The 13,884-nt window shown below is 50.6% G+C and overlaps 1 long non-coding RNA gene across 3 annotated transcripts; it reads left to right on the top strand.

Moving 5' to 3' along the window:
• Window positions 1–814: 814 nt before the first annotated feature.
• On the top strand, window positions 815–13,364 carry LOC123638116. 3 transcript variants are annotated; one of them, XR_006735178.1, is made up of 5 exons: window positions 815–1,379; window positions 2,307–2,551; window positions 7,726–7,916; window positions 8,352–8,544; window positions 13,338–13,364. It is a non-coding gene; the product is annotated as an uncharacterized LOC123638116 (long non-coding RNA). The 3 variants fall into 3 exon arrangements; XR_006735177.1 differs by lacking the exon at window positions 13,338–13,364 and adding an exon at window positions 11,498–11,537; XR_006735176.1 differs by lacking the exon at window positions 13,338–13,364 and having other exon boundaries at window positions 8,352–8,773.
• The last annotated feature ends 520 nt before the right edge of the window (window positions 13,365–13,884 follow it).

Below are 13,884 nucleotides of genomic sequence, written 5' to 3'. Positions count from 1 at the left end.
AAAAGACTCTTTCAACTAAATGATAAAGAAGACACAAGTTGTCAAAGTCTGTGTGACATAGATAAAGCAGTCTTGAGGGGAAAACTTATACCCCTAATTGCCTACATCCAAAAGACAGAAAGGTCACAGATCAACAATCTGATGAATCATTTCAAAGAACTGGAAGAGGATGAGCAAAGCAACCCCAAACCCAGCAGAAGAAAAGAAATAAGAGAGATCAGAGCAGAACTAAATGAAAGCGATAAAAAAAACTGTATGGAAGATTAATAAAAGGAAGGGTTGGTTATTTGAAAAGATAAACAAAATTGACAGCTTCTTGCTAGATTAATGAGAAGCAGAAAATAAAGGACTCTAATCTCAATCAGAAATGAGAAAGGATAAATTACAACTATTGTCATGGAAATACAAAATATCATCTATGAATACTATAAAAACGTCATTGCACATAAAGTTGAAAATGTGGAGGAAATGGACAAACTCTTAGAAACACACAGCCTCCCTAGGTTCCATCAGGAAGAAATAGAGTCCCTGAACAGACCAATATCAAGTATCAAAATGGAAGCAGCAATAATTAACCTTCCTTACAAGAAAATTCCCAGACCAGACGGTTTCACACAGGAATTGTACCAGACCTACAGAGAACTGGTGCCTGGCCGGGCATGGTGGCTCACACCTGTAATCCTAGCACTCTGGGAAGCCAAGGCTGGAGCATCTCTAGAGGTGAGGAGACCAGCCTGACCAAGAATGAGACCCTGTCTCTACTGAACAATAGAAAAATATCCAGACAATTAAAAATATAAACAAACAAAATTAGCTGAGCACATGTGGTCCCAGCTGCTTGGGAGGCTGAGGCAGGAGGATTGCTTGAGCCCAGGAGTTTGAGGTGAGCTAGGCTAATAATTCCAGGGCATTCAAGTCCTGGCAACAGGGGGCGACTCTGTCTCAAAAAACAAAACAAAACAAAAAACAATAAATGTCAGTGAAGACGTGGAGAAATTGGAATTCTCGTGCACTGGTGGAGGGAACATACAATGGTGTCACTGCTACGGAAGATAGTATAGGCATTCCTGAGAAAATTAAATAGAATTACTCTGTGATCCAGCAGTCCCACCTCTGGGTTTGGGATTCAATACCCAAAGGTATTGAAAGCACAATCGCAAAGAGGTATTTGTCCTCTCACGTTCATAGCCGTGTTCTTCACAACAGCCGAAAGGTGGAAGCAACCCAAGTGTTCACCAGTGAAGAATGGATGAACCAAATGTGGTCCATACACACGGTGGACTATTAGTCAGCCTTCAAAAGGAAGGAGATTCTGACGCATGCTACCACATGGATGAATCTGGGGACATTGTGCTGAGTGATTACACCAGTCACCAAAGGTAAATACTGTCTAATTCCACTGATACGAGGTACCCGGAGTAGTCAAATTCATGGGGATGGGAAGTAGAAGTGTGGTTGCCAGGGGGCTGGGAATGAGGGAATTATTGCTTCTTGGAGACAGAGTTGCAGGTTATGAGATGAGTTGTGTGGATACACGGTGGGGATGCTTGCACAGCAGTGTGCGTGGCCTTCACGCCCCGGAACCTACATGTAAAAGTGCAAAACTGGGAGATATTTTTGCTATGTGTACTTTATGAGAATCAAATAAAGTTTTAAAAATTTAATAAAAACATGAGTGGAAAATAGAGGCAGGGATGTAGGGCAACTGTTAGTAGCAGTTTCAATTGATGGAACCACTTTGGGAAAGATATTTGGCAGTAACGATGCGCACCCCATGGCCTAGGAGTCTCATTATTAGGGATACACCAAAAAGAAATGCCTAAGTGTGTCCCCCAAAGGAAGGTGCCCAGATGTTCTTAGCAGCCCTGTGGATTAGAGCCCCACACTGGAAGGGGCCGAAGTGTGCACAGTAGCAGGGGCAAACCCATTGCTCTGTATTCACACATCAGCCCAATGTATAGAAATGTGGGTGAAGGATGCACAATGTGCAGCAAATGAGGAATCTCGTGAACAACACTGAGCAGAGGAAGCCAGATACAGAAGAGTCTGTACTCAGTGATTCCCTTTATAGAAAGTGCAGCATCAAGCAACACTGAGCCGTGCTGGTAGAAGTCAGGGTAGTGGTTTCCCCGGGGCAGGGACTGGACATCAGATGGGGCTCCAGGAGATTTTGGAATGCTCATAATCTGTTTCTTGATCTGGGTACAGGATACAGGATGTGTTCAATATGTGGGAAAAAATTATTGTCAATTTTATATCTGTGTCAATTATACTGAAATTAAAAATCTTTAATTTAAAAACATCAGCTTGCATATCAAGCCCAGGATGAAAGAGGAACCCTCAGCCTGTCCTGCCTTCCCCAGCAAAAGCAAGATCACGGTGACCATGTGATCCTCTCGGTGTGGAGGGGCTGGCACCCGGGTCTAAGCAGTGCAGCGTCCTCAGGGTGACAGCCGAGGCCCAGGGCTCCAGCACTCTCCTGGTGAGCTACAAACAGGGCCACGTCGACCTGTGTGCCAGGATCACCATCGGGGCCTACCTGCCCCTCAAGGTGAGCCAGGGTCCCTGCCCTTCACCACCCACCCTGCCCAGTCCTTCCCTAATGGGAATCACTCACTTGCTCTGACAAATATGTATGAAAACCCAATTGTTCAGAGTAGCTTTTGGCCTAAGTCCGTCTCCCTGTGATTTTCCGGCTGAAAGCAGGAACTGATGCAGAAGGAGCAGAGCCTCCCCCACGGGGACAGTGGTTGCTGACATCCATGTGATCACGTGAGGCAGCGCTTGGCAGGCTTGGCAGGGTGCTGACCTGCCAGGCTCTCCTGACGAGGGCAGGACTGTGGGCTCCAAAGGCTTTGAAGTGTTTGCAGCAGGGGTCAGAGCACAGGGGTGCTTCTGGCCCACTCCAGAGTTGCCCTGCAGAGTCCTTACAGGTCCCCAGCATTGGGACAGTGGCCTTTGGTGTGTTTGATTCCCAGCTCTCCTGAGACCTGTGTGTGGGGTGGATTCCGCCACTTGCCTGATATCTGTGAATCCCTCTTCCCACCTGAGGAGGGAGGCGGTCGAGGCGTGTCCATGCGGAGCACACGGCCTCAGCCTCCACACCGGCTCCCGAGCCTGAGTCCAGGGCTGCTGCACAGCCGCTCTGTACTCTGCTCATTTAACTTCTCTGGCCTCACCTTCCTGTGTGTGAAATGGGGCTGGACAGCACCTGCCCCATAGGGTTGTGCTGAGGGTGAGCTGAGCTAATAAATGGAATGGGCTTAGAAAGCAGCCTGGGAGGGAGTCAGCGCTCAGCAAGGGTTAGTTAGTGAAACAGGACTAAAAGCAACCTGGCCTTCCTCCGAGGGTGGTTGTGAAGGCTTCACAGAAGGGCTACATGCAGTGGGCTGCTGAATGCACTTGTCACTGTGTTTGAACCCCGCCTCGTCCACAAGAGGCCAGAGCGGGTTAGTTGGTGGGGAGTTCCTGCTCCTGGAGGAGCCCCCACCCTCCCAGGCTGGGCCAGGCAGCCCTCGCATTTCCCTGCCATGCAGGGTCAACCTCATAGACAGCGCTGGTCACCGTGGTTTGTAATATTCCTTTTCCCTGTCTCCCATGAGAAGCATGATCAGTGACCTTAGGATCTTCCATCTCTGCCCCTCAAGCCCTGGGCATCGTGCCCGATACAGAGCAGACACCAACCAAGCGTGGTTTTGTTTAGAATGAATGAGTGAGGGAATGTGTCCAGGGCCACCCAGCCAGGCCTCAAACCGAGGCCTCCTGAACACCAGAGCAAACACTGTCCCTCCTGCTCCAGCCATCCAGTCGCGCAGCACCTATCTATGACACCTTCCTGTGCCAGTGCCTGCTCTAGGCCAGAGATGCAGCAGAGCAGAAAATGCGCAGAAACCTGACATTCAAGCAGAGGGTGGGTGGGGAGAGTGTATCCCTAAACCACCTAGAGAATAATGTATTTTGTCTCTGCTGGCCATGGAGAAAGGAAAGCATGCAGGGGTGATGGGGGAGGCAGTTTAAAATGATAAGGTCATATCCCCTCCCTGAGCAGGTGCAAGTGTTCTGATAGCAGAGTGCAGGTGACAGAAATCCCCAAGAGGACAGCAGTTATTCTTGGTTACCTCCTGCCACACCTTCTAAGAGAAGGAGCATTTCACCAGGAGCCTGCGGTAGGGGGTGGGGTGGGGAGATTCTTTAGGGCCCTTCCTGGCTGCTGGGCTGGAGCAGCAGAGGCCAAGGCTTCAGCTCAGTGTCATGAGCTGGGATGTAAGGTTGAGGAAATGGTAGACATGTCCCTTAGCAGTGTGGCTACCTGATTGGACAAATGACAGAGAAAGATGAGTGTGGGTCTCATATCTTTTAGTTTTTATTTCTGCACAGATAGCAGTTGAGATCAAGGTAATTGACAGGGAACAAAACCCAAAATGACAGGAGCTTAACCAGTAGAGTAGTTTGTTTGTCTGTCACACATGAGGTTTCATGCAGGGTTAGTCTGGCTGGTCTCTATTCATAAGGGATCCAGTCTTCTGTCTTTCCACTTCATCATTTTATTATGTGGCTTGCATCCTTTAGGTCGCTCCCTTCCCCCAGGTTCCAAAATGGTTGCTGCAGCTCCTGCTGTCGCATCTGGATTCCACATAGCCTGAAGGGGAAAGTGCTCACCTCTCAGCTGACCTAGTTTCCTTTATTAGCCTTATCAGAAGTTTAGAAGAATAATTTCCACTTACGTCTCATTGATCAGAAGTTTGCCCATTAGCCACACTAGCTGCAAGAGAAACTGGGAAATATTTTCTCTGTGCAGTTTACCACCCTGTAAAAAACAGGGTTTCTTTGCCTAGGGAACAGGGGAGTGTGGGAACTTGGAGGGCAGCTAACAGTCACTGTTGCAACCTGTGTTTGCTAGTGCATGCGTCAGTTCACTCTGCAGACAGTCGTGGACACTGTTGGTGCCAGGCCCAGGCTGGGGAGACAGGATGTAGGGAGAAGTCCCACCCTCTGCCCTGGGAGGCTGCCAGCCTGTGGGGAAGGCAGGCTCTGGGACAGCTGCAGTGAGCGTGGTGGAGGTCACGAATCCCAGGGGGCAGGTGGAGGATGAACAAAGTAGTAGCAGGAGAAGCCGGGGCAGGGCGCCTGGCTGGCGGGGTACTCGGGGCCCGGTGTTGTGCCTGCTCCAGGGGGACAGCTGAGCCTGTGCAGGTTCCCCGGTGAGGGCAGGAGGGTTTTGAGCGATGGCGTAGGACTTGGGTGCCCTCCAGCAGCAGCGAGCAGCCGGTGCAGTCGGGGCAGCGCTAGTGTCAGCTCAACACACCAGACCCCTGCAGCTGGCATGGGAGGAGAACAGGCACGTCTTGAAAGTCACTTGAACACAAGCACTCGGGAGAGGGACCGTCTTCAGATCCCTCTGCAGGAGCTGCTGTGCCCTCCCCGAGCCAGACTACACCTGACCCCTCCGTCTGCTTGCCCATGGGGCCCTCGTGCTTGCCAGATACCTGCTTCCCGCCGCTGTCACCAACGCCAGTTTGTCTGCTGCAGAGGTTTGGCACGCCTTGTCCCACCTGTGGGTCACTGTGCGAGCCCGTAAGCGCGTGCGTCCGCGGGCCCCAATGGCTCCTTCACTCCGTGGGTGTCCGTGTAGACTGTACACTCCGACCTGGGGGCTCTGGGCCAAGCAGGTGTGAGTGGGGCCCTCACCCCGACTGTCCAGGCCCTCTGGCTCCGCCGGGTCAACTAGACTGAGTGTGAGTGTCGCTGTGAAGAGGCGTGTAGGTTCTGTGTCTTTCAAACACCAGCTGCCGACACCGGGGGTCTCGGGGGTCAGGCCCAGTCTGCTGTTTCGCTACCCAGGACGCCACGTCCAGAGAGAAGGCTTGTCTGAGGCGCGTGGGGCCCTCCCCTCTTCAGCTCTGCTGTGGGGACATTTGGGCTTTGACACCCACTGTGGGGCCGTCACAGTTCCCGAGTGTCCTCCAGTAGCATTGCTGATCACTGATCACTGACCCGTGTCCTTGGCACAGGGTTCCCGGTCGTGCCTGTGCCTGGGAGGGAAGGGAATTAGACAGGAAGGCGGGAACCACAGTCCTCCAGGTGTTAATTCCCGGACACGCAGCCCCTGCCCACAACTCCTTCCCTCCGGGCTCGCCACGGAAACGTCCTTGGCAAGACGCGCGGTGGCCTGCTTTGCCCGCAGCAGAGTCTCACTGGTTGTGAACAAGAGACGTGGGTAGGAGCAGGGGATCTGGGGCCAGAGCAGACCCAGGCCCACCAGCTGGGCAAAGCTGGTTAAATGGCCCTGCTTTGCTCATCAAGATGAGCCCTCTGCACCACAGGGTGGCGCTGGGTGAGAGAGGACACAGAGGCCACCTGGAGGCAGGAGCGCTGAGCCCTAAGTGTGAATAGGGGCAACAGGGCAGCCTCTGTGAGGGCCCGGGGATGACAGGGCTTTGTGTGCTGCAGGAGGGAAGCCACTAGTCTGAAGGTGGGACTGGGGCCAGGCTGGGAAGGCGCGAATCCCAGGACAGACTCTGAGCCTGTGTTCTACAGCGGCCTGAGCAGCAGAGTAGTTCAATGCAGAGGGGACGTGATCGGGTCTGTGTCTTAGGGAGGGACATCTGGCAGCTCTTTGAGGGGGCTGACCACCCCCTCTTCCTACCTGAGTGTTAATTAGGATGAGCCAGTCTCTAAAGTGACCTCATGTGACCGGTATTTAAAACAGTGTCCTAGCAGGTGGTTTCTATTGTGGTTCCCACATCACAGCTGGGAAAAGTAAGGCTTGGGGATGTTCCTAACCTGCCTGGGCGGTAAGAGGTGGGGCTGGGGTTCAGCCCAGGCTGTGGGAGCAGAGGCGCTCGGGCTCTGCCTTGCTGCCCTCGCCGCCCTGCCCCCATCCCCTGTGGTCAGAGAGGAAAGGGACAGACCCCAGGAACAGTGAGGTCGAATTCGGCCTGCATTCCCAGGGCAGAGTCTGCTCTGGGTGTGAGAGAGAATGGCACAGTGGTGGCTTTCATGGTTTGGACCACCCCATGCATCTCCCATCCGGAATCTCCTTTGAGTAGCCCCTTGCCTCCCTGGGCCTCTGCTTGCCCATCCTGGCACGGGCGACCCTCCCACCTGGCTGGGGTATGGAAGGAGCAGGTGGGCACTCCACCCGGAAAGGAGCTTTGCAAACCCAGCGGCTCGGGGCAGCTCAGGTGTTGTAACCTGCGTTCCCACCAAAGCAGCGGGGTGGCCTTCCTGGGGGTGCTGAGGTGCCTGGGGTGGAGGGTGGTGCGCACGGGGACAGGTGAGGGCAGAGGGAAGCACAGCAGCCTGCCTGGGTGCGGGGACTTGGGCGTGGGTTACCAACCTGGCACTGTTGGAATTTGGGGCCATCCTATGGATCGTAGGGTGGTCAGCAGTGTCACTGCCCTCTACCCACTAGGGGACAGTGGCAACACCCCTCTCAGTAGTGACAGTGAGAAATGTCTCCCAGTGTGGCTGAAGGACCCCTGGTGGGGAAGGGGTTTCTCACCCCCCATCAGGAGCCACGGTCTGGACGCAGAGCCGGCGTGGGCAGGGCGGACGGGGCACGTGCTGGTCGGCGGTGGTGGAGACTGTTACTCACGCACTTCACTTCCTCAGCACAGCCCTGAGCCCACAGGGCAGCCGCCGGCTTCAGCCCACACTGCGTGGTCAGTGGTGGCTGTGACAGTGCTGGGCGTGACGAAGGCTTCTCACCTTTGCTTCTTGCAGGTTCCAGTCTCCAGCCACCGAGACCCCCTGGGGGACCTGGTTGCCTATGACCAGCAGGGACACAGATTCAAGAACTTCAGCTCTCTGAGCACCCACTGGGAGTCCTCCAGGCCGCTGCTGGCCAGCATTGAGCTTGACCACCCACGTGTTGGTGTCCCAGCAGGACGGGAGCGGCCAAAAGAAGCTGCACGGTGAGCAGGCTGGCGAGCACGATGGCCCGGGGCAGGAGGACAGAGACCAGGGAACCGTGGCCAGACAGGAAGTGTGCCAGGGCAGGCTGGTGCCCGTCGGGAGCTCAGTTATCTGGGACTCCCCTTCGTCTAGCACTAAAATGCAGGGCGCTCTGTGAGCCCACTGCTCTTCTTCAGTCCTGCACGGACACTCTGTGACGTAGCAGGGAGAGGCTCAGGCCCCACGGCAGGGGAGTCTCCAGTGCCAGGGTGTGCGGCAGATCTTTCCAGCTCCACCACCTGTGCTACTTTATGCCCAGGTGCATCCGAATTCCTGACAGCCAGAAGTTAAATCTCTTTCCCCAACTCATCGCAGCTGCTCCATGAAGCCTTGCTCAGGGCCTGTTGACTCTTATAGTACACACAATTTTGACTGACTCGGTTATTGGTTTTCAGGTTGAAACTGCAAATCAGGAGGAAGGGTTTGCTTCAGCGGTGGTGATGGGGAGACAACCTGCATCAGTTTCCCTCTTCCTCGACTCAGGTTTGCGGCCATTTCAGTCCATGAGGCATCGGAACAACAGCCGTCACTGCCACCACGACTGGCTACCAGCTGTCCCACCTCAGCACGGCCAGAGTGAAGCAGCAGGTATCTCCCAGGGCCCAGTGGTGGCAGAGGCCATGGGCAAGGCCACGAGATCTCCTGATGCTGTCTGAATTCTGCCCAAATTCCACCTGGTGTCCAAGTGTCCTGAGAGCCCTCACTGGCCACAGCCCTCAGTCCCCAAAGTGCTCCCTGAACTGGGAGTGTGCTCACTGCCTGGGATCTCCCCTTCCCCACTCCCCTTCCATGTGGGCTCCTGGAGGATCCACTGAAAACTCAGACGGACCCTGTCACCTCTGGTCCCAGTCTCTGCCCTATGTAACGTTCCTTCTCTCTGAGGAATTTCTGTTAGTATGTCTTGCTAGGCAGGTTTACTGGCAACAAAATCCCTTGATTTTTGTTTGTCTGAGAAAGTCCGTATTTCTTCTTCACCTTTTTAGGAGTGATTGTGCAGAGAATAGAGTTCTAGATCAGTGGCTATTTTCTTTCAGCACATCCAATATTTCATTCTACCCTCTTCTTCCTTGCATGTTTCCTGAGGTGAATCTGACATAATTCTTATCCTTATTCCTCTATTAATAAGTGATGCCCCCCTACCATGGCTTCTTTCAAGATTTTGTTCTTTATCTTTGATGTTCTACATTTTCAATATGATATGCCTGTGGGTATGCATCTGTGTGGGTTTTTTTTTTGCTTTTTGTTTGCTTTTTCTTAACAATTATCCTGCTTGGTGTTCTCTGAGATTCCTGGATCTGTGGATTGGTGTCTGACACTAATTTTGGAAATTCTCAGCAATTATTGCTTTCAGCATTTCTTCTGTTCCTTTCTGTCTTTCTTCTCTTTCTTGTATTCCCATTATATGTATGTTACACCTATTGTACATGACCCGCAGTTCCTGGATATTCTGTCCTATTTCTTCAGTCCTCTCTCCTCCTTCTCAGGGTTGGAAGTTTCTGCTGGAGAATCCTCAAGCCTAGAGAGTCTTCCTCATCTGTGTCCACTCTTGGAATGAGCCTGTGAAAGGCATCCTTCCTTTCTGTTGCCCTGTTTCCGATCTCTAGCATTCCATTCTTATTCTTTTTAGAAGTTGCATCTTTCTTGCATTACACATCTGTTCCTGCACGCTGTTGGCTTTTGTCATTAGACCCCTTGGCATATCTATCCTAGTATATTTAAATTGCCAGTCTGATCGTTCCAGCATTCCTGCCATATCTGAATCTGGACCTGATGCTTCATCTACCTTTTGAAAGTGTGATTTGATTTTATTTTACTTTTGCCTCTTAGTATGCCTCATAAATTTTGTTGATAGCTAGACATGATGTCCTGGGTAAAGGGAACCCCATTAAATGGGCCTTTAGTGGTGTTACCATAAGGTGTTGGGGGAGGGGAGGCATTCTTCAGTCCCACAGTAGGTCTAGGTCTCTTGGGGAGCCTGTGCCCTGAGCTGTGACCTTCCCGTGTGCTCTCAGTCTCCTCCCCAACCCGTTGGGTGGAACAGGATGGAAAGAGTGGCCGGAGTTGGGAATTCCTCTTCCCCTATGACACTCAGGCTCTGATAAAGCCCAGTGGGTCAGGCCCTGGTTAAATAGTTTCTCACGAGGGGCCTTGTTAAGAAGAACAGAGTGCTCCAGCCTATTTCCCAGCCCCCTGTGGGAGGCACCAAGGGGATTTTTCTCCATTAGTCCCTATAAGACCCTGCTAGGATTCCTAGAGGTAAAACTCATGAAAGTGTGGGGCCCCTCTGACCGGGCCTCCTTGGAGCGTTTAACTCTCAGACTTGTCCATATGGAGCCCCCAGCAGTGAGTCAGGTGCAGGTTAGGTTTTCCTGAGCTGGTACTGGTTCCTGGGGAGGTTTCTGCTCTTTGCTCTGTTCTGGTAACTTGTGATCTCCGTATTTGCCTGTCTGTCTGTCTCTAGTTTGGGGATAACACTTTGTCCTGTCACCTCACTTGTCTGCCAGATCTAGGAAGAGTTGTTGGTTGTTGTTTGCTCAGGTTTGTCTTATCGTTAGGACAGAGTTTTGTCTCCCAACTCCTTGGACTGGACACTGGAATATGCACTTACTTTGTTACCTGGGGATGAGACTGTGGGATCATGAGGTATATGCGTATTATGATAATACTGCCAAAGAATTTTCCAAAGTGGTTGCACCAATTGACATGAGTAGTGTATAAGAGTTCCAGTTACTCCACAGCCTCACTAGTGCTTGGAACTGATAACGTTTCATGTTTGCCGTTCTGCTGTGTGTGCGGTGGTATCTTCCTGTGTGTCTCCCTAATGATGTTGAGCACATTTTCATTCCATGCTGTATTTAACGTCTCTTTAAGTTCCTTCTTTTGGATTTATTTCCTGAGACTCTTCTTGCCTTCTGAGGTTAGTGCTGGTGGTATCTAGCGTGCATTTCCCCTTTACCTCGTGTCTGCTACCATTTGCCTGCTCTGCCCAGTGAATCCTGCCCCAGCTTCTGGGGACCTCAAGCCTCCCTGTGCTCAAACTACCTGGGAGAGTAATTAAGAAAGTACCAAACTCCAGCATTGTCTTTCTGTATCTCTCTCCATCTAACCTCCCACCAAAGCTCCTTGGATGCCCATGTGAATACACCCTTAGGAGCCCAGCTGGGTCTCTTGACAAATCTGACTGTGCCCAGGGCTCATGGTGACTTCAGCACCATCTGAAGCTGGGGCTCTGGTGTGCTTTAGTAAGTCGAGGCACAATCAGACTATTTACAATTTTGATTCTCTGGATTTTTATTGAACAGAAAACATTAGAGATACAACCTGACTCCTCTTTGTCATGGATATAGGTTTCTTCTAAAGGCCAGTCAGAATTTGCACTTCACAAATACCCCAAACCAGAATGTCACTATGGAGTGATGTCATCAGCACCTGACAGGGAGGGCTGCTGATGGTGAAGCCACAGGCTTGATTAAGGCCTTTAGATGATTGAAGCTGCCATGTACCTTTGTGGTAATAAAAATATATGCCTTAACTCCAACAGAAACACTCAGCTCTACACAAAGTCATGGAAACAAAACAACCTACTGCTGAAGGATTATTGCGTCAAGGAGGAAATTAAGATGGAAATCAAAACATTCTTTGAACTAAATGAAAAAAGGGACACAAGTTATCAAAATCTGTGGGACACAGCTGAAGCAGTCCTGAGGGGAAAACTTATACCCATAGCTGCCTACATCCAAAAGGTAGAAAGATCACAGATCATCAGTCTGATGAATCATCTCAAAGAACTGGAAGAGGATGAGCAAAACCATCCCAAACCCAGCAGAAGAAAAGAAATACCCGAGATCAGAGCAGAACTAAATGAAATCAATAATAAAAAACTATACAGAAGATTAATAAAACAAAAAGTTTGTTTGAAAGAATAAACAAAATTGACATGCCTCTCACTAGATTAACCAAAAGCAGAAAAGAAAGGACTCTAATAAGCTCAATCAGGAATGAAAAAGGAGCAATTACAACTGATACCATGGACATACAAAATATCATCTGTGAATACTATAGACATCTCTACACACATAAACTTGAAAACATGGAAGAAATTGACAAATTTTATGAAACAGCCTATTTAGGCTCAATCAGGAAGAAAGAGAGCTTCTGAACAGACCAATATCAAGCATCAAAACTGAAACAGCAATCATAAATCTTCCTTAAAAAAAGTGCCTGACCAGATGGTTTCCCACCTGAATATGACCGGGCCTACAAAGAAGAACAGCTCCTGTCATGCAGAAATTATTCCACAGCATTGAGAAGGAAGCAATCCTCCCCAAATGTTTTACAAAGCCAGCATCACTCTGTTATCAAAACCAGGAAAGGACTCAACGAAAAAAGAAAACCACAGACCAATATCTGTTATGAACATAGACGCAAAAAAGCTCCATGAAATCCCAGGAAACTGAATTCAGGTGCTTGCTTGAAGCTCTGGCTCAGGGTGGGGGGCATGCGCAATATATGTAACCTAAACATTTGTACCCCCATAATGTGTTGAAGTAAAAAAAAAATTAATAATTACAACCAAGTGGGCTTCATCCCAGAGTTGCAGGGATGGTTCAACATTTGCAAATCTATCAATGTAATTCACCGCATAAATAGAAGTAAGTGTGTCTGCAGGAGCATGAGTGGACCTGGAAGGTCCTCTGAAACCAGGTCACACTGAAGGACCCAGAGCCTCTTACAGCAGAAGGAGAAGAGGTTTCAAGTCCAGACTTCAAGTCCCAGCTCTGCCATCTCCTGGCTGGGTGTCCCTGAGGACATCGGTCAGTGTCCGTGAGCCAGGTTCTTCAACAAGAAAAGCAGAGACTGAGAACAACCACAGAAACCATCTCAGAGCTGCCGTGTGGCTACCTGAGGCAGAGGATGTGAGGAACTGGGTTCACCAGAAAGCCAATTGGCTTGGGGACCCAGAGAGTGAAGCTGGGTCTCCCCAGCTAGTCCTACGGTCAACTCCCAACTCAGACCATGCAGCTACGGAGTGGACTTCCCATAAGGTAGTGAGCTCCCTAGCACCAGAGGTATTCAAGGCAGATTTAGACCTGCACCCTCCAAACCGGGAGCCACCAGCCACATGACTGCTTGAAATGTGGCTAATCTGAACTGCCATGTGCTGTAAGTGTAAAACAAACACCAGATTTCAAAGACTTATTACACAAAAGAAATGTAAAACATCTCACTGTTTTATATTGATTACATATTGAAATGATACTATCTGGCATAAATTAGATTAAATAAAATATTAAATTTAATGTCATCTCTTTTTTCCGTTTTGAAGTGACAACTGGGAAATGGTATGTGACATGTGTGGCTTGTGTCATTGAACATTTCAGCTGGATGGCGCTGGTGGAAACACCGGGTGCTCCGAGTGTGGTTCCTGGAGCGGCGGCGTCTGCATCACCTGGGAACTGACCGGAAATGCAGAGTCTCAGGGGCCGCCCGGGCCCCACGCACGGACTCGGAAGCTGCATTTCCACACGCTCCCCACGTGACTCATGTGCACACTGAAGTTTGAGCAGCCTGCAGAGGCCTGGACTGGAGGTCTCCGAGGGGGTCCCATCTTCAGCCAGAGAGGGTGGGAACACCTGACCTGAAGCCCCTCCCATACCATGGGAAATATTAAGTAACTGATGCCTTTGTCCCTTAGTCACACACTCATCTGGGATGTCTTTTAAACCCAGCTCTGTCACCAGGAAGCAGCCACACGCTGTAAAGAGAAGAGGGCAGCTTTGCAAGGGATCGGCTGTCTTGCTTAGAAGTGAGCACTCTCACAGAATACACCGACAGCTGCCCCGCAGCCTTTTAAGGCCTGGGAAACAAACTCAGAAAACAACTGGAAAATAGGTCTGTGTGTTTAAAACCCAAAACACAACACAAAAT

The sequence above is a fragment of the Lemur catta genome, chromosome 5 (assembly GCF_020740605.2).
Source record: "Lemur catta isolate mLemCat1 chromosome 5, mLemCat1.pri, whole genome shotgun sequence".
NCBI lineage: Eukaryota > Metazoa > Chordata > Mammalia > Primates > Lemuridae > Lemur > Lemur catta.
This window is presented reverse-complemented; position numbering and strand designations above follow the sequence as displayed.